At 36.8% G+C, this 21,513-nt stretch overlaps 1 long non-coding RNA gene across 1 annotated transcript in view; it reads left to right on the plus strand.

The window, feature by feature from the left end:
• Positions 1 to 829: 829 nt before the first annotated feature.
• LOC107837404 (uncharacterized) overlaps positions 830 to 21,513 on the plus strand; it is an 89,354-nt gene continuing 68,670 nt past the window's right edge. Inside the window, exons 1-2 of the long non-coding RNA XR_001663424.1 lie at positions 830 to 1,038; positions 10,267 to 10,340. This is a non-coding gene — a long non-coding RNA (uncharacterized LOC107837404). The remainder of the gene's footprint in view (positions 1,039 to 10,266; positions 10,341 to 21,513) is intronic.

A 21,513-nucleotide genomic window follows, 5' to 3' on the forward strand; every position in this document is an offset into this window, starting at 1 on the left:
ACATATGCAGTTGCTGTGATGCCATTTCCTTTGCTAAGCTCTTTGTGGAGCAGTTTCAACAAAGCAATTTCCAGTTAATTGCCTTTGTGTGAGTGCCGGAACAAAAAAAAAAAGAGAAAAAATAAAAAAAGCAGTAGCAATATGTATTTATTCATGAGTGAAGGAACAAACCCTGGGTCCTGTAAGTGAGAAGCAGCAGGACATCAGTCCTATCTTGAAAGGACTCTTTTTTTCTCTGTTATTAGTTTGTGTTTAATTTTTTTTTCTTTTTAAATAATACCAACACACTTTATCAACCTCAAGGGAAAACAAACAAGCAGTTCACACAAAGACACACTTTACTCTGGTAGGCGAAGGCACTAATGTTTAACTCACTCCTGCCATCTAGAGATACAGTAGAATTCCGCTGCTGATTCGGGTCTGCTTCCCAACACCAGCGACACGAGATCATCTATATAATAATGATTAAATTATAGCCCGCACATGACAAACAGCTCAAGGTAATCAAGGGATGTTCAAAAATAACACCTTTTATTATTATTAGGAAGCTTGTTCTTTCTGTTTCACACTGAAGCCGTCCAGATGCTGTCTGTCCATCTCAATACGACAGGTAAAGCCTTTTTCCTCTGCATTATTTTTGACTGGTTCCCAGTGGACTGCAGGGCTGAAGGAGCCATAACACAGACATAGCCCCCTCGCCATCTCACTCCTCTTGCAGCTGGAACCCACTGCTACTGAATAATGAACTCAATCTCAGCTCAGCCTCAGGGGGGAACCTCAGCATTGCCCTCAGCTGAGTACAATGCTTTTGTTGCCCATCTGCGCGTGCTCACCCCCACACATGCACTCCCTCACACACTTTCGCCCACCATCATTCTTCTCTGCCACAAGTAGTTCTGTGAAAAATGCTCCACTGATTGGCAGCAGAAAGAAAGAAAAAAAAACAAAAAAACAGTGTGGCGCAGAGAGCTGTGAGACATCGAACGATCGCAACGGTTTGAGCTTGGGGGAGGAAGATAGGAAGACAGGAGCAGAAAGGTAGGGAGGTTGTGGCATGTGTGTGTGTGCGTGTATAAAAGTGGTTGAGCAGATTCCCAGCGGTTCAGCCACCATATTTTTGAGGGACCACGTCAAGTGTTTCTAGTGAGAAAAGTGGATGGAAGATTGGAACAGAGGGGAAGCTTTCACTCGGCGGCGAGGACGTGAGGGGTGAGATGAAAGAGACAGCCGCTGGACCCCATAGCTAATGAATGGACACACTTCCTGTTCCTGATTGAGATTTAAGAGGTGTGAGTAGTTATAGCTAAGGGGGGTCAGCACCAGTGGTGAGTGAGCTGACCTTTCAAAAAGCCCTTCACCTCCCCAGCCTCCTCGCTGAGCCCATTAACTGCAGAAATATGGCAGCTTTTCAGTAGATCCTTCATAATCATCTTAAGGTACTAATGAAATTTGTTGGCTGCTGTGGGCGGACAGAGCAGAACCTACAACTCAAAAACATTGTCTAAAGCTGCGTAGCAGGACATGAGCAAAGTCTGTGCCTTTGGAGAGCATTGTTTGGTATCACGGTGGGGTTTTTTTGTGTCTCCTTTTACGTGGCACACATCCATCTTGTGTCCATAATTCCTAGTGACACATCCACTCCTTGATGTGGCAGCAAGCCAACACACAGTAACACAAACACAAACCACCTCAGCAACAATTCTGTTATGACTTCATTGTTTAATTCATTGTTTTAATTCAGAAAAAAACTTTAAAACAAGCTAGCAATGTGGTGGAAATATTTTAGCATGTTGATTATTACAATTAATGCTATGCAATTATCTTATTTATTCACATTTTTATTCTGTTATATAGAAACATATTGTGCCAAAGTATGCACGGGCTTATGGATTTAGATTTGGCTTGTGTGTGTCCAAATATTACATTTACTATCAGATAAAGATAACCTAAAATCTGACTTGTTAGACTGCAGAGGTAAAATTCACACTTACGTCTTTTTGTTTTTTTTTAGGTCTATAGAGAACAAGTCACAGCACTGAAAAATAAGAATACAAGTCATTCTCCCATCAACTAACTGCGAATATAACCTTCCCTGCAAGGTTACTGAATAACAGCACTGTTGTTGTCTCCTTGTGGGAATAAATGGTCACCAATTCTGGTTTCAGACTGCTGTACCTGCACAGACTTGCTTAGCTCAGAATGGAGAACAAAACAGATAACTGGTGAAGAGGAAAAACAGCAGGAGAATAAAAGAGAGCGAAATAAATGTGCAGGTTTTTAGTCGTGAAAGCACCGGCAGAGGAAATAATCCACAACACCACAGGTTTTTATCATAGACATGTGAAGGGTCAGAGATTGGTTTCCCCTGATCAGTGAGGAAAATCAAATCCACTGCTGACCTGAAGATTTTTCCTCACAGAGCTCCAAGGTATAGTGATATACACAGGGTGTAATGAGGAATATTAGCTTTTCAGCAAGACGCCATCTTTCCCCCCCCCCCCCCCCTTTTCATTTTTTGTGCAGGGGCTCATTGATATGCACAGTGGTTCTGCTCTGATAATTGCCTGCTGAGCTCCAGATCAATTCTTTAATTTGCTATCAAAACTCAGTGATGTCATTCGTGCTCAGTCTTATCAGGCTTAGGGTTAAAAAAATGCAATAAAGTGGGACAAGAAAGACGACCGAGACACAAAAATTCCCCTCGCCCCCAAAAAACACAAGAAATACACATATTGTATGATTACATTTCTGACAGATGAGCTTTTGTAAAAATAAGACTTAATGGTCAGAGCCAACATTATAATGTTCAGAAGTGAAGTTCAAAAATCACATTAAGATACATGGGTTACTCCAGGTTATCTTGTTGAATATGGTATCAAGCATTGGAAATTACTTTTTAAAATCTTATTAATTTAGATACTGCTCTTTATTTCTTGTCCTAATGAGTTACGTGATGTGGGTGATGAACGTCCGCCCGTACAGGAATGACACAAGGACTATGGCTAAATCCCCATATTAATATGAAAAGCAACAGATAGTGAATGACTGGAACAAAGACAGAAAGGTGGATAATTAGGGGAGGATTTTTTTTTCTCTTTATGATCAACACTTCCACTTAAAAATATTCAGTTGTAGAAAATCAGTTTAGCCATAGGATTCAAATTCACTTTTAGCTATGAAAAATGTTTTTTGTAAAACAGCTGGTTTGAATTAGATTAGATAAAAGCAGTAGTAGTAAACACATAATATAAAATTGATATATGACTATGTTGGGCTGGATGGAGGTTTAGTGCCCCACTACAACTGATGAGTGCTCTCCAAGTGGATACTTTCTTTTTTTTTGTTTGTTTGTTTGGATAACTAGAACACAAAGTCAAGTTTGCTGCCATGCCAGCCACTGTGAAAGGATGATTATTGGCATGGATGAAATTGAGCACATAATGTTAATATCAGGTTATTCCTACATCTTTTACACTTTTATACACTTTGTACAAAAGTGTTCAACAGTGTTACTGTTGTGGAACAAATGGCATTTGTAAGGTATATGTTGCACTTTAACCTTTCAACATGTCCAAAAACGTCTGTGTTAATGTGGGTAAAATAGAGCTCATAGATGTGCCACTTTCAGATAGATAGAATGAAATGCTGGAAACGTTGCATCATCATATGCCACAGAAACTGACTGTGAACTGTTTTTCAGTTCAACAGTGTTACTGTTGACTTTCAGTTTTACAAAGCATTTCCAGAAGTTTGAACAATTTTGAGAAGATGAAGCAAAACTGGTTATTTTTTGTTTGATCCGAGTACATATAGGTATGTATTCAAAACTGTGCTGCATTGAATGCAAACATTAAGCTACTTTTTGACCTTAGTGGGTGCTTAGTCCTCAACACCAGTACATTAAGCAACATCTATAGTGAAGGTTCACTGCAGACTCTTTTATTTTAAAATAGACAGCAACAAGTTTGTTTCCTTCAAAACCTTTCCACAATTTTTTGCACTTATATAACTAACTTAGGTAAGACTAACTCATTCCTAATAAGTTCTGTCGAGTTTTTAACTGAATACATGTCACTTGTGCGCGCCAGCACTCAAAAGAAAAGACATTTCATTTCCATGTGCAAAGAATATAAGCATTTTAAGTTTAATACTTTGCAGGAATGCACACAAAACACTCAACCTTGGATGTTAAATCAAAAGTCTAATCCTTTCAAACATCACTGTTGAAGCAACAATATGTCTGAGTTCACATCGTTACCAAAACACTCTACATTACTTTGTGGACTTGCAATTAAAATAACTCATTTTCAATAGCACACCATGTTTCAAGTATATTTGTGTAAAACAATTCAAACCAAATCCTGAGTTCATGCTGACAAGAGAAGTTGATAGTTTTAACAAAAAACAAATGTTCAGTGTTAGAAAAGAAACACTTCACTTACCTCTATTTTGATTTAAAATTGCACCTCTGCAGATACTGCTGAACATTTTCCATATGAAATCACAAATAAGATGCTAAACCAATGTTGCATAACACAAATAAGATGCTAAACCAATGTTGCATAACTGTAGTAATGTCAGAGTTGTGTTAATAACTTTAGTTCACGTTAGACAACAAGTTTGTTTCACTTTAAATAGTTTTTTTTTTCTTTTTCCATTAGCAAAACCTTGGCAATACTTGGCCATGAAGTCATAAACAGGCAATATTTTATGAAGAGTTTTTAATTAAGCATGAATTTTGCATTCAAGATTAAACTGTTCCTTGATACATCTTTCAAAAACAGAATTAATTTAAAATAAGCTACTCAGAGCTGCACAGTAGCACAATTATTGGCATGGTTGCCTCACAGCAGAAAGGTCCCGAGTTCAAATCCACAGTGGAACCCTCCTGTTTGTACTTAATGAGTCATACTAATTTTGGTTTGATCATTAAGTCATAATTTATCATTTTTCTTCCAGGTCAACTGGTCCATATTTAATATTTATGATATTTATTTAATATTTGATTTGATTGTGTATAGGATTGAACATTTCTATTATAATTTCTCTTAATATTACATAAAAAACCAACCCCCCCCCCCACAAATAATCTGATATGCATGATGAATTAAACTGAATAAGCTGCATGGGTAAACAATTTGTTTATGGGTAAAAAAGAGGAAGTAACAAAGGACAAAGTAGGAATGTGATGGTTTTAGGAGCTAACTGACCTGAAGTCACAGGAGACTGGTTTAGCTTGAATCTAAATACTGGGTCAGGCACATAAGCCAACCCTTTTACGTTAAACCAATCCATGCCTTTATCGGACCACATTCAAACCAGGGATGGGTTTGCATAAAACCCAAACTTGGTTGTTTTTTTCCAGAATTTTTGAGACTTTGCATGATGTTTCCAAATGGATGTTTTAAAGTTTGACAAACTGCTGACTTAAGTTTACCTGTTAAAGCCAGCTTCATAAGGAAAGATGATAAAATACATGGCACACTAATGGCATTAATATTTACTATCATAGAAATCTGTCTCTGTAAAAAGGTTTTTACACTTGAATATTCAGAATCTGTGGGTGAACTTGTTTGGAAGGATTCTAGTTTATTACCCAATTCCATTTGATCAATCATGTAGGCAATTATAGGGTTTTTGTTGTTGTGTTTTTTGCTTTGTTGTCAGAATTACCCAATTTATAAAATGTGGAAAAATATAAGATAAGGTATTCATCATTACTTTTCTATCCACTAGGGACTTCAGGGGCCAGTAAATGTTGGCCTACATCTACTGGTATTAGACCATAGACAATGACTTCCTAGATTGCAACTAATAAGCTCTCTGTAGCGCTGGGGGAGTAATGCTATTTTTATGTCAAGTATTATTTATGGGAGCCAGGAAGAGTCAGGGACAAACAAAACAAAAACAAAATGAAATTTTCCATGCTTGAGTTAAACAGATTCTTTTTTTTTCTTTTGTTGTGTAGAAAAATATGTCATCAGGGTTTGCCATCACTACACCTACACATCACCGAGGAAACCAAAACGCTACTACTAGATGGAAGTGTATGTGCCTGTGGGTTAGCTGACCATTACAAGATGACATTCCAGTCTCCCAGTCTTTGAATCAAACTAAGTGGTGTAGATCATAAAAGAAGATTAAAATAAATTGAACTTTATTAAGAAGGCAACAAAATTCTTTCAATATAAATGTTTGCCAATTAAAATTAGATTCAAACCATATATTTCAACCAAAGGTTTATTACTATGGCCAGAAATTACTTCCTTTAGTGAAACTGAAGGATCTCTGAAATGAAGGCACTGTGGTGTGTTGGGTTCAGTTTGCCAAAAACTGTTTTGAGAATTTTTAAAATGAAAAATTCTCAAATCATAATTACCAAAATTCATTTTAATGTTTAAAATGACAAACCAGCAATTCAGCACTGTTCCGTCATAAAATAAAGACCTTAGTTCCAATGCAGAACAGGGCGATTATTTGAAGGGTGTACATCTTCCTCCTATCCAACTGTAGGTTCTTGGTTTCATATTGTGGTCTAAACACTCTCTTGCTGGGTTAAGTGGAGGCTGTAAGTAGTTCCAAGGTTGAGGTTTTGCTTAAATGGTTGCTTTTCTTATTGTTATTATATCGACTCTGTGACTGACAGAAACCTGTCTAGGGCATGGCAGAAAACAGCTGAGGTAATAAATATGTAGCTTACAGTCCTGTATAGTCTGTTTGTACAATATGCTGGATTTTCTCAAGTTGGCCTCAATCAGTACCATCTAAAAAACTTAATGTGCAGATTAGTAATCTCAGAAACAAACTGCTTAATCTAATACATAAGACAATGGTTGTTGAGATGAATGGAACATAATTAACATTTACTGCAGTCAATTGATTTTCCCTCAGAACTTTTCAAAAACAAAATGTTTTTTGTTTTTTTTTTGGTCTTCATTCACATTAATCAGAGATTGGGCAGACAGAGGAAGACATCTAGTGAAGGTCTAAATCTTGGTAATCCACCCCTAGATGGCTGAAATGATGACTCAGAACCTTTATTTACTGGGTGGCAGCTCTACCCGTACAGAATGTGCCACCTTCAAATTAATTCAACTGAAGAAGCGGCATATTAACTGATAAAATTTCAATTTCACTAATTATTCAACTGCATCTTCCAATAGTGACAATTGTTGCTTGAACAGTTTAAATTTCCAAGCAATCTCTCTTTTACAGATCAAATATTATCAGTTAAGTTGCACATGTGACTACTGAATAAGCCAGTGTTATCTGCAGCATGGTCACATCTGTGAGGTCAGAGCTCCTTCATTAAGTTTGTTCAACAGCTAAGGTTCTTTAAGTCCCTTCCTAACTGGCAAGCAGGTGAAGAGCCTTCATCAGAATGTCTTCGGACTTGACATCTGCGCTTAATAAGGTCCCTATAATTACATGTGCAGCCCATAGGTGAGAAGATGATTAAACCCAAATCAAACTATCATGTATCTGGCTTTTACTTCAATGATGTTTGAAGCTATCGGAAAATAATGCTCCACAATCCCTTGATTGCATTTCACTTTGCAACATATGCAGTTTGGTCAGCACATTACTCAGGCCGCTAGAGATTTCTTTGTTAATCTTATAAATATCTGCCATTTGCTTTCGAGACCCCACTTGTACCATTGCCTGTTCCACTATGACTCAAGTGTGACCCTGATGGTCAGATATAACATCTACTTAATCTCATTCCTGGTGCTTCACCTTGAAATGCTGAATAATCAAAACTGAAGATATCCCAAACTGAATTAGCTGACTTATAATAATTTCACCACTTTGAGGTATTACTAGGGCATAGAAGTTCATTCACATTTGGTCAGTAGATGATTTAAACTCAAAACAAATAAGACAGTCATGTAAGGCTAAATATAATAATAGTACATATGCCGTGATTATAATATAGTTATTTTGTTTTTATTTAATGTGGAGATTATTTCTTTGATGACTATTTATTAATAATCTATTTATTAGTCATTTTTCAGTCTTACCATTCTGAATGAGACCTGGCATAACACCAGAAACAACTGCTGTCAAAACTATTGCAATTATTACATTTGATTGATTTGGTTATACAGATTCCCACTAATGTTTTTTTTTTTTTTTTGCCAGCTCCTATGGTAAGTAAATACCAATGCTCTGTAACGCACATCAATGTTCACTTCACTTCTGAATACAGAGGATATATTCATGTTTTTTATAGTCTATTGAGCGAAGACATAAGTATCCCTTCTCCAAGGCAGCATAATCAAAGGTACTGTGACCATCCTGACCACATACATAATATCAGTTTAGGCTCTTATGTTCAATTTGTGACTTAACAGACAATGTCAGTGATGTCATTGGCAATTCGGATAACATGTTTGTAACAGCTGGTTTTGCGGTTAATGTAAAATGACACAGCAAGAATGTGATTTAGAAACACCGACACAGCTTAGTAAGCCCGCACAATCAGCAGAGACACAAACAGGCACAGAAAACAAATGGGAAACAGAACAGCAGAGACTCTCACTGGGCTCCATTTAATTGCCTCTATAATTAAACTTTCAGCTAGGGCATCAAAAGATTGTAAAGTTGCCAAATCTAGATCCAGATGGTCACCCCTCAAAAGTTGGCTTCATGCAATGAGTTTACAGATTTAGTTAGTCAGGTTTGGTTACTGCCTAACTGAGGGGAATGCCACTGTATGATTTCCTGTGGATTATGTAAGCTAAAAGAAACAAAAGTGATTATTAGAAGATGAGGAGATACAGTATATGTAATAGCTATCTGTTGCTGGAGCTCATCTCACTACAATCCCTAAGAATGTTGCTGATTATATCTTACTGCTTATAGTGAAACATACAGGCCAAATTTACTAGTCAATATGTAGATAATACAAAGAAAGCTTTGGGGAAAGTTCTGTCCCCCGATTAGACCAAAATAGAACTCTTTGGCATCAAATAATGTGCCAGTGGAGGTGCATAAATATTGCATTTGACCTCAAGTACACCCACCTTATGGTTAAGCACAGAGCAACAACATTGTGGTTTCAAGCTGTTTGTATTCTGCTAATTTAAAAATATTTCATGTGAAAAATTTTTTCTTAACCAGAACACAAAAAGTGGTTCCATTATGATTATGATCCACTAACAAAGGAGCAACTAATGAATAATCCCATTAAGATCAGGTTCAGTCAGTCTCCAGACTTTAATCACACAGAACTCCTGAAGAAGTTTCTGAAGCTCCAAGTGTCAAGAAACCTTAATGATTTAGTTTCTGTAAAAATGAGTGGTCAGATTTCCCTCCTGGGATATGAGCAAACCTTATGACCAACTGCAAGAAAAACCTTGCACTCTTGCCTGCCAATATATTTTTCTTTACTGTGTAATAATGATAACAACAAATTTGATTTATAACACACTATAAATTTACAAAAATCTCAAAGTGCCACAATCAATAAAACAATTAATATAGAACACCAACAGCAACAAACAAGGACCATAAAACACAGATGAGAACAAGACACATTAATGTGCTCACTTATTTGGCATTATAATCAATCGTTAATGTTAATGTCGTTTTTCTTAAATTGTAACTGATGACTTGTTAAAAAAGAAAATGTAAATGATGCAAAATTGGAGAGTGAATAATTTAGTTTAGAATAATTTTTATTTATTTTCTTTTTGTTTCATCATTTGTCATTTTTTAGCTATTGCTTAGTGTGCTAAAATAAAGTAACATATAAAGAGATGTGGATTTATGATTTCTTAAGAGGAAACGATGACTGAATTGAAATGAAACTGTTTAAACTTTACCTTTAATAACATAAAGATACCTATTTTTTAAAGTGCAATCAGTAATACTTTTATAACAAATTTATACCAGTAATGATTTCTTGGTTAATGTCAAGTTGTCATAACAAAGACATTTTGAATAATGTCAACTTTGTATTAAAAGTGTCATAATTTACCGAATGACGCTTTATGACAACAGTCATAAATATTCATGAAGGCTAATTGATGTTCATGACAGGTGTTATGTCATGTTTATGACAGTGTCATGACAGTCTTATTCACCCCCCTTCAAATAAAGCGTTACCTTTTTTTTTATGCCAACATTGCATTTATTTATTGCGCCACATGGAAACCTCCTGAAAGAATACAGCTTGAAGAATTTCACTGCAAAAAAAAAAGTCCATACCCCACGACACTGGTGACCCTTTTTCCCTATGTCTGCATTTATTTTTGCTCACAGATTCAAGCCTCACGGGCATGGATGATGCCTGTCCTGTACAAGTCTGTGGAGAGATGTCCTACCATTCTTCATAGGTAATTCTTTCCATATTATCTTTGCTGGAGGGGTTTTGTTGCTCTACCTTCCATTTTGAAATACTCCAGGTGTCCTGATGGATTCAGGTCACTGGACAAACTTGGCAATGTTTTTAGCTTTTACTTCTTTCTTTCAATATGTTAATGTTTCCATTTATCCTTTTGGATCCGGCTTGTGGAGGTCAACTTCATCAAAAGTTATTTGCACTTTTCATTTAGCAATTAAAACACTTGTTTCCAGGTCAAAACTGTCAATCTGTTCCATTATAACCATTTTAGTTTTATAGAATGCAAATTGTGCACATCTACCCTGACAGCAGTGATTATTGTAATACGTGGGTCATCAGACAGAGGCCAGCTTTTATCAAGAAGATTTTTGGACTGGACCAAGATACAGTAGTACCATTACATGAGACTCAAACCCCTGTTATTCCCAGGCACCAATGCTAAACACTGAACCACAGTGCAAACGTTTTAAATACTACATTGAATTATATTGTAATTATACAGCACCAAGTTACAAAAAAAATGTCATCTGACAGCATTGTATAATACAAAGGATTCCAATTCATATCTAGATTTTACTAAAAACAAAGTAATTGATTCCATTCTTACACTATATAGAATTTACATTCAGATACAGCTACATACAGTAATATAATTTGAATACAGCACAATCAATCACATGATGTTAACAGGTGAGATAGTATATCTTATGAAGGTAGCACAGCAGATTGCATTGAATCGTTGAATTTGCAGCAACTCATACTTTCTAAATGAGCCTGTGGCAACAGTGGAGAGGAACATTTTTGTTTTATGAGAAAATAACTTCTAGCAAAACGAGGTTCAGTATGACAAGCTGATTTGACAGACAAGATACAAATAGAAATAACATGGAACAGAATATTTCTCTGATAAAGATCAGCACAGACATAATTCCTCTTTGGGGCAAAATATTCAGATTAAAGTTTAAGGTTACTAAACATATTCAGACAACACAAAGTTGAAGGTACATACTGTTGTGTGAGATTCCTTTACTAGATCATTTTATTTTGTTTACTTGTGCAAAAGAAAGAATTTTAAATCAATAACAACTTTCGTCCCTGTGACGGAGGAAACCTATTTCTTACTCCGATACACCCAAAATCTGCTAGAAACCTCCGATTTAAAAAGACAAACTTTTTTCTCACTAACTGAAATTACATTTGACATTACATCAAATCAAGTGTCTTTGGGTTACGTCAGGCAGACTTCACCAAATTATTCCCATCCACTTCTGTCAGAAGGGATGAAACAAAAGTTGTAGCAAATTATTGAGTGAAGCTTTTGGAGGGAAATATTTGACTCAAGTTATATACAGTTTATATTCTAGAGATGTGATACTGAATTTGAAGGTAGTCATAATGAAACTTCTTTCTTATATTGTTCTAGCATTTTCAGAATAAATATTGTGTTATTCCTAACAGACCGAAAGAAGAAGAAAATCTAAGCTACCTTAATGTCAGCTTCTTTGACATTAAATACACTTTAATGTCTCTGTGTAAAAATACACTTTTATACAATATATGTTTACACATACGCTGTATAAAAACATTATATTGTGTGTAAACATCTAATTAGAGCCTGTTGGTTTGTTTTTAAGCAGAGTTAACTTGCACATTGACAGCTCAGGCATGAATGAAGCTGTTCTGACCATGTAAGAAAGATCATTTTGGAGTCTGACATTGTTTACTAAAATGTCATAATTTCTGTGTATCAAAGTAGATTGCAGTGTATACATCTAATTAATAAAGAACCATTTAAGATGAAAAGCATTGTTTTGGATTATTATCCTGTTGACGTGTCCAATGACAACACAGAGGCCCCCAAAATATTTAATGAAGATGTGTGTGTATGAATGGAGGTTGTTTGGAAGACCAGACCAACAGAAGTTTAATTACTCACATTGTCTATTTAACAAATGTTTACAAGGGCTCCTGATATTTGTGAATTGTCCAGTTGGTAAAATATATGTACATTTTTAGCAACCTTGCTGTCAAGTAAGTTGAATCACAACAACTGGGCCTGAACAGTTTTACAAAGCATGCTTTTTGTTTAAAAGTCAAAGCTTATTAAATTTGGCGACAGATGTTGAATATTACACACTTCCTGGTGACAGACCTTTTAGTGTTTGTTTTAGGTAAACACATGTAGTCTGATAATGAAGACATTCAGTCACTGACCAAGAGTCTCCCTGCTAAGTGAGACAGGCATCTGGGATTAGTAGTGAGACAACAGATGGATTAACTGGTGTCTAAGACTTCCTAAGCTGCAAAACCCTAAACCAGTCAGTTGAGATCCTCCTATGAATCCACTCAGCAATTGAAAATCAATACCAATTCTGCTAAAAAATGGTGGTCTTAAATATATTACCATTTGTTGGTTAATACATTGTTAATTTAATCTCTCACCAACTGAAGTGCTTAGAAGAATTTCATTTTTATCCAAAACTTTGAATGCCATCGTCATCTCCCAACCCAATATTTTTTTTACTATGCCTCTTGTACGAATCAATGCTCTCTCAAGAAACCTATTACTATTACATATATTTAGTCAGTAAAGGTGAGCTTCACTGAAGAGGTGGAGACAGACACCACCCTTCCAACAATGTTCACATCTTTTAGTGGGCAAAAGTGACATGTCTGGACCTGAGAGGTTTTTAAGATAAATTGTTTCATATAATGAATACATTTCAGTCTAAATGATACCAATGGTGTGTTGCTCTGAAAGTTTAGTGGTTAGCACTGTTGCCATACAGGTAGAAAACACCCAGTTTAACTGCTGCACAGATATTTTTCTATGGCTTTTTCAACATCTGGCCGAACATTTTCCCCCCAGCTACTCCCATCTACTCCTCCATGCATTCTGGGTAATTTATCTCACTAAATTGCTGTTAGGAGATAATATCTGCCTAGATGACTATTTGTCTCATCTGTCCCCACATCAGTGCTATAACCTGTCCCATTGACTTCTGGAATGGGCTCTGGCCTCCCCGGCATCTCTTTAACGTCAGTCAGGAGGTACATAAAATGGAAGGATTGTACTAAAATAAAAAACAAAAATAAGAAAATTTATTTTCAGTAATGACTCCAACACTGTCTGGATAAGTTCAGATATCTAGTCACAAAAACAAAACATATATAATGCAACTGTCATTCACATTGTGCATACAATCCCTATTGGTGTAGTCTAGAAACTGTTTGAAAGCAACCCCTGTGTATTCTTTAACATCTACATGGGAATCAGACAGTTCTTGCATCACCAGTCTCTCTGCAGCCTGAAACCTCTTAATAAACTGGAAACAAATGTCCATCCCTCTGGCTGCTTTTTTTTTCTCCGGTCGAAATAGTGTACACTTGGCACAGCCCCAATGCAGATCACAAAGGCAGAAGAGAACACTGAACAAAAATTCCATCTGTCAATCTGGACTGAACAGCAGGTCTATGGAAAATATGCTAAGGGCAAAACGAGGAATCACTTTGGCATAATTTGATAAGAATAAAGATTCAGGCATCAAATGGCAACAAGCTTCAGTAAGTTAGATTTAGACCATAGTTTGTAAAAACCTAATTAATGCAGGGCCGTGTGGATCAGCTACGTTGATGACTACGTCATCTGCATATGGTGCTTAGTTCTCAATGTGGCTGCCTTGGGTATGATTCGTGGCTTCTGGTCATTTGAAGGCAGCAGCAGGACACACCAGAGACAAAGCCCCTCTGGTCTCGGAAAACCTTGAGATTCCTCAGAATCAGATAGACAGAATCGCTGTTGAGAGGTCACAGGATCTCCTGTCATCTCTGGAATATATATCTGTTCAGAGAAAGAAAATGAAAGAATAGATGTACATGGACACAGACTAGTTTATAGTTTAACTCTAATATCTAGTTAGCCAATAGACAGAGTATACATGTTTTTGGATGGTTGAAGTAAGCTGGAGTACTCAAAGTGTCAATGAAGCCTGGTTCTTCTTTTGCTCAAGGTCCAAACAGAGAGAACCCAGTCAAGTTTTGAATCGAGGATATTGTTAATGCAAAGCAAGAACGTCACTCCACTGTGTGTGCCTCCAAATTGCTAAAACTAAAAATGTATATGATTGGATGCTTTATCACTACCTCTCGAGTTTTTTTTCCTTCCTCATCTACTGCCGTCGAACAGGGTAAAAAAAAAAAAAGCATGAATGCCCCTCATTTGTTTATTGGTGCAAACCAAACATTTGCAGCCAAGTCTTTCCTTGAGGCATTGTGCAACACAGCGACAAATGTTTTCATGTGTGCTGTCGCACAGCAACATTCGTCACATTTAAATTAGACCTGTGTATTTATGAGTCACTCTAATTCAGTAGAGTGTATGACAGGTGACCTCCTGCACAAAGAGAAGGGGGCTGGCAACAACAGAAAAATACCATGGCACTGGTTCCCCGATGATTAAGAAATGCCTCGCTCCCAAACCATGGCTGTCTCCAGGGACACATCATCTCCCTGTTAGTTTCCACACAGAGCTTCAGCCCCACAGTGAATGACAGAAAAATATGCCGGGCTTTGTATGGAGTTCTTGTGGGACGGACACCTGCCTCACCGCTTTGTTCTCTTTCTGTTTATTATCTTGCACATGATTTCAGCCGTTGTCATCGGTTTTTGGGCATAGCTAGTAATGACTGAGATTGCTGTGTAGCTTACAATGGGCTTCATAAGTATACCTTGTAGTTTTCATTTGTTATACCCACAGGAGGTAACAATGCAGTGGGATGATGATGAAGACCACTGAACTGAGAAGTAGTTTGTATTTTAAACCCAGACATGCGTTTCCTGGTTGCTGGTTTTGCTATTCTGGTGGAGCTGTGTGGGGAAGGAGCGGTGGAGGGGAGCTCTGTTGGGTGGAAGCTCAGGTGCGAACTCGAGGAGGAACTTTGTATAAATAAGTGGTGTTTTGTATGAGCAAGCATTTAGGAACCCTGAACGATAAATCCAAGGATTTCTCAAACATGCATGAAAGAGTCAAAGCAACTCTCACAGTATGTTTTTTTCTTTTCTTTTTTTGATGAGGGAATATTATATAAAACTCAAAAATGTCAATTTCACATAATACTCGCCCCCACTGCACCACCCCCATTCCCTCTTTAAGGTCAACTAGAACTAGAGGCAGCCCTCAGTGTCTTATGAATTGAGGCATGAATTGGTGCGAAACTTCCCACAAAAAACAAGCATGGATGTAGTTGATAGGGTGTCACTTCCAATAATCACCAAAGCCTTGACATTCACTTTCCAAGTTCTTTCTTTGACATGTAGAAATAAAAAGAGCACATTGGATTTAAACTGGCTGCCAGAAGACATTCATTCTACTCTTGACTGAAGGTCTAAAGATGGCAAATCTTTTATGTATGGTTTACCGAGGCAAACAAGTTATTATTCTGTTTCTGAATGTCTTTCTGCACACTGAAAAAATATCCATTGATGCCAGCCAATCGATGGATTCAGTGCAGTTTCTCTGCCCACATGTATCATCACTGGGTGTAGGGCATCAAGTGGCTTGGGGTCGGGGATCACCAAAAAAAACAAAACAAAAGTCATGTTTATTTGTATAGCACAGCGACATGGCAATTCAAAGTGCTTTACAGCATAAAAACAACACAGTCATGAGTTATGGAAGAAGCAATAAACATTACATTTTGTCAAATACCATCATCAAACACATCATTTAATCTAACAGTGGGTTCCAGCACAAGACATAACCACATATTTCAAGCGTCTTCAAAAATCTCATTCACACAAGTGTATTGTGGGAGTTCAAGGTCAGCATATTTAGCCTATTTGCAGGAGATGTACAAGACAAGCTGCAAGTACAATGGTTTGCTGAAAGGAGAGTTTGCTGAAGGTAAAGATGAAAAGTATCTTACTGTTTGCAGGATGCAAGACTGACCAGAAGATATACCTGATACTTGCACAAAAGAGTGGTTGGGTGTGAAGCTGGGTCAAGCATAAAGTGCTGTTGAGTTTCCTCTGAGAGTTTTGTCCAGTTTTGTCCAGGTTTTGTCCAGGCTCTGATATGCAGGTAAGCATGTCAGAGCAAGTAGCCAATCAACAGAATGTGGAAGTAGGAACAGCGGAAGACAGAGGAGACAGGTGAGGATCCACAAAATTATTTGCCAGAGGAGGAAGTGGCCTGAGACCAGACAAATCAGAAGGTAAGTACATTCACAGGGAGTTAAATTAGGCACACAGAGGAAACACAAACTAAGGAATTAAAAGACCATGCCAGGTAATACAAACAGAGGCTGGACTATTCCACATAGGCCCATCAATAGGTGGTCATCTTCCAACTCTTTAAATCCACTGCAGTTTAATAATGTAGTCTGCTTAGCCATAAGCTGTGGAAATAAACCACAGGACATGGCTGTTTCTTTGTGAGCTTCACATGAAGTTCATAATCATGCACTCCAGAATCATGACTTATCTTATCCAAATGTCTTCGTAGGGTAGGGCATCTGAAATATCTCTGGATTAATAAACTAATCTTTATTCAATAAAAAGACAAGAAATATAAAAAAAAATGTAGCTGACACGCTATAATGACATGCTATAATAAGTATTTACCAGGAAAATGCTGCTTGTACACCCAATATCCAGTGTGCTTTTGAAAATGGTCACCAAAAATCTTCAAGAACTGCAGTTTACATTCTTTTGGAGAACTTTATACATAAAACTTCCAGATTGAGAAGTGCTGTAGCCAAATGCTGTAGCAGCGTTATCATTTAGCCAAGATGAATTGTATATGTTACAATTGTTTCTTTTATTTTTCATCACCCTTCTTCGTATTTCATTACAACTAAGTTGGCAGATTTGTGGAAGCAGCACAGTCATTTAACAGCTAAATAAGTTTTGAATTTCATCATTTTGGCTGTCCATGTGAAATCTGGGAACATTTACCTTCGTATATGGTATAATGATTTTCCTGCTCAATGCTGCCGTGCCATACTGCATCTCCCAGTGCTGAGGAGAAAGAATAAGAGCCATCCGAGGTAAATATTCTCCGTGTTAAATTAGGATGTCTTTCCATGTAGTGTATTTCCACATCACTTCTTGGGGTGAATGCAAGAAAACAGTGTAGGCAAAACAAAAACCTAGTTTGTTCCTTGAATAAATATATCAAAAAGAAAAAACTTTCTTATTGCACATCAACATTACATGTTGCAAATTTTGTATCATAAATATTTAATTCAACAAGAGGCGTAGGGCAAAATGCATATATGAAGTCATGATTTAAATCTAACAAAGAAACACAAAATATTAAACGATTGTTTTGGCAGATTGTAAAAAAAAAAAAAAATTGCTGAGGGTTAGATCACTGACTTAATTATTCCAAAAACATTACTATGATTTTATGAAACTTAACAATGGTTGAATATAAAGTGAATATTAAACCAAGTTTACAAAGTTACTTGCTGAAGCTGACAAAGCTGTTGGAGCTGAAAAACAAATACAGTCTTTAATATTTTAAGGTCCAACTGTGGGCCATAAAAAACAGAAAATATTTACAGATGAGAGAAATGACAAACACGGGTTGATGTCAGACGTTCAGAGGAAGTGAGAGAGAAAAGGGGGAAAATAGCATACGAAACGAGGGAAATTATTGAGAGAATAGTATAAAAAATTGGGATGGGAGAAATAGAACTGCAAAAATCAAGATAAACCTTAGCGGAAGACCCAGAAACCAGCGTTTGTTTGCATCTTGCAGATTTTTGCCTCAAATTATCCTGCTCCCCTGACTTGTGAGCCCTCCGTCTGTGTTTAGATGGTGCATTAAAACCTTTCCATGCATAATGTAGAGTTGTAGGTGTGCCTCTGACATATGATTAAAAAGCCTTCCTGCTCCTGTTGTGTATTTGTGAAGGGAAGAAGAAAGGTTTAAAAATTTCTTCCTCTCAGATGAATCACCTGTGCATTGTTTCATAATTAATTAGCCCATAAAGAGACTGAACAAAAGAAAAAAGAAGAGGCAGCATCTTGTGAATCCACCAAGGTAATTAACATCCCTCCCTCAACCTGAAACATGGCAGCTTTCTCCAAATAATTGCCTTTTGAACCCACAGGGGTTCCTTGGTCCTGTGTTTGGCTGTTTACACAGAGAGAGCTAAGACTGAGAGGGTTATATTTAGACCAGGACAAGATTTCAAAGTTTTACCTACAGGCCTATTTAACCGCCTAAACAGGAAATTACCGAAAATAGCACTATAGTCAGTAAGTCCTTTTTTTTTTTCTTTTTTTTTGAGGTGTGACCAAAGCCTTACTACAAAACAGAGCTAGCTATTCTAGTGATACACTTAAAAAAAATCCAGTTTCATAAAAAGCACCATTATTGAAAGATTAGTGTGTCTTTCATCTTTAATGTTTGTGTGTGGAACTATCTAGCCTCCGAAACTTGTATTTGTCAGCATCCTTAGGAGAGTTGGGACACTGAAATGGTTTAATGCAAAATAGATGCATCCCCTATGGTTTGTTTAAAATAGCAGCATCCATTACTACATAAAGATTCAACCGAGGAGCCTAACTGGGCAAAGGCCAAGGGAAATGGCAAGTTATCATCCCTGCACCACATCTTCCATTTGGATACCCGCGGGGCACAGCCCACTGAAACGTGGCATAACAAATTTGATCTAAAAATATGAGCTCCAAAATACATTTCATGTGAATGTTTAAAATATTGATGGGTCATTTAAAGAATTATACTGAATACTTATAAAATTAAACATTTGTTTGTGATTCAGAGTTTTCCATTCTTCATGTCATTAGTCAAACAATAAAATAATAAAGATTTGCTGTCAAAAATATAATATACACGCCCGTCATAATGAATAACCTCACAAGAACTGATTACAAAAATCCCTGAATCAATGCTTTCATTACTTAACATGACAGCATTCAATTCAGTATGTTTTACAGTGACAGAAATTGAAGTTGCAAAACGAGTTTCTGTTTAAATATGTGGTGAAGGAGAAAGATGATGGATAAAGAAAAAGAAACAAGAGGAAAATACACCAACCTAAAGGAAGAAAATGTTATCAACCATTCAAAGGCTTTTTCACATCCAGGTGATAAATACTAAGGAGATTTACCTAACTTTGAATTGATTTAACTGCGTTCTGGAACATAATTTACATATCAAATTATTAAACAACATTTCAGATTTCAACTGTGAATTAATTTGCTTGCAGGAGATAGGTGGAGAAAATCTATTTTTCAACGCATCAAGAGGTGGACTTGGAAGATTCTGAACCGATTAACAATCATCAAAACTGTGCTACGTTGATTACTTAAATGTGGCAATCAGATAATTTATGGTGAGAATATGAAATCACGTGGATATGACAGGACCATATGCAGCAAAGAGGGAAATGAGTTGCGAGGAGCCACATCTTATTCTGCATGTGTACAAATGAGCTGAAATACTTTGAAACACAACAGACATGTTTCCAGAAAGAGGTGAAAGAAAAAGAGCTTGTGTAGCCCTACCCAAAGTTATCCTCTAACTCATAAAAGACAAAGGGAATGACAAAGTTCACTGCGACTTTTACTGCAAATGATTTATGTCCTTTGAAAGTCATTAAAAAAACAGCTTTTGGACAACGGAGTATTTTCTGGATATAAAATCCTATTACCGCTGCATAGTGGCGTGGTTGTAAGCAATGCTGCCTTGCAGCTGGAAGGTCTTGGGTTCAAATCCTGGCCTGGAGTCTTTCTTCATGGAGTTTCTACATTCTCCATGTCCGTATGGGTGCTCTGGCAATGGATGTCTGGATGAGAAATACAGAAACATTATGGAGTCTCTAAAGAAAGTGAGATAGATCTAATGAGTAATGCTTAGACAACTGTTGCCACAATACCATAGAACATTTTCTAATGACTAGAGGCTTTAATGTTTTGTGTCAAATAAAAATGAGTGACTCACACAGATGCAAATATGAATGGGCTTTAAAAATGCAGTAGAGGTTTGGCAACGTTGTTTATTTTTTTCCCCTTTTGCTAAAATAAAAAGGTACCGGGGTCTTCATTCTTTGTACACAGGAGGGGGTGGGAATGTTAGACCATGTGTCAAGTGGTGGGGTGCACCATGTTGTGGTAATAATGACAGTAATTCAAAGTTAGATTAAAAATCTATTGAGTATTTTTTTTTTCATGGTTGCAAATGGTGCACTTGGGATTTCTTTTTCTGCTATAAAGACCTTTTTCTTTCGCTACAACTCACACAGTCGTGTGAGTAAAAGTCCTGTTAACTGGATGCTTTTGGCCTTCAGAATGTCTTGATTTGTCTGTTTAACTTGTTACCAGCTTGGAAAATTCATTGGACTTCTGGTAAAAAAAACAAAAAAACTTATAGGTCTGCTTGTAGTAACAAAAAAATCCTACACATTAATAATGACTCTTTGCACGTAGAATTTTCATTGTTCCAAGAAAGTGGGCCTATTCTTCAGCAGTTATCTGAAGAATAGTTGTGCCTTTAAAATGGAGTGTGATTCACACCTGGACAGTCCAATAATTGCACTGCCAGGTGACAAATAGTGCCACCCACACCTTCCTTCAAACTTTCACAATAAAAGTTTCAAATGTGCACATGGGCACTCCAAATTTCAAAGTTCTCTGTTATGTGAAAAGCTAATAATGCTGTTATTCTTAACTTCATAATGTAAATATGTTTATTGGATATTTTCAACACACATTTACATGGCCATGATTGACTTCCAGTAACTATAATGCAAACTTTTCATGTTTGCAATACAGCACTTCTACACAGAAAGTGCCAACAATCTTACTCTAAAAATATTATAGTGTTAAAAAAACAAAACAAAACAAAAAAGCTAAAATACTTAGGTACACCTAATTGTTGACCTGGTGCACCTGGGCAACCTTAGTCCAGAGCCCTTGCTGGTGCAGATGGACCAGAATATACTGTATTTGTGTGAATGTGAGTGTGCACAGCTATGACAGAGAAAAGTGGGGGTACAGCACTTTCTGAGTAATTAGGTGGCTTTGGAAAAAAAAAAAAAAGAAACTGTGGATGTCTGGAGTAGCAAATGTATTTCCAAGTTCTCAATTAATAAAAGGATTACTCACTTACTAAAATATTGAATATCTGCAACCCT

The sequence above is a fragment of the Poecilia formosa genome, unplaced genomic scaffold (assembly GCF_000485575.1).
Source record: "Poecilia formosa unplaced genomic scaffold, Poecilia_formosa-5.1.2 Scaffold140, whole genome shotgun sequence".
Classification (NCBI taxonomy): Eukaryota; Metazoa; Chordata; class Actinopteri; order Cyprinodontiformes; family Poeciliidae; genus Poecilia; species Poecilia formosa.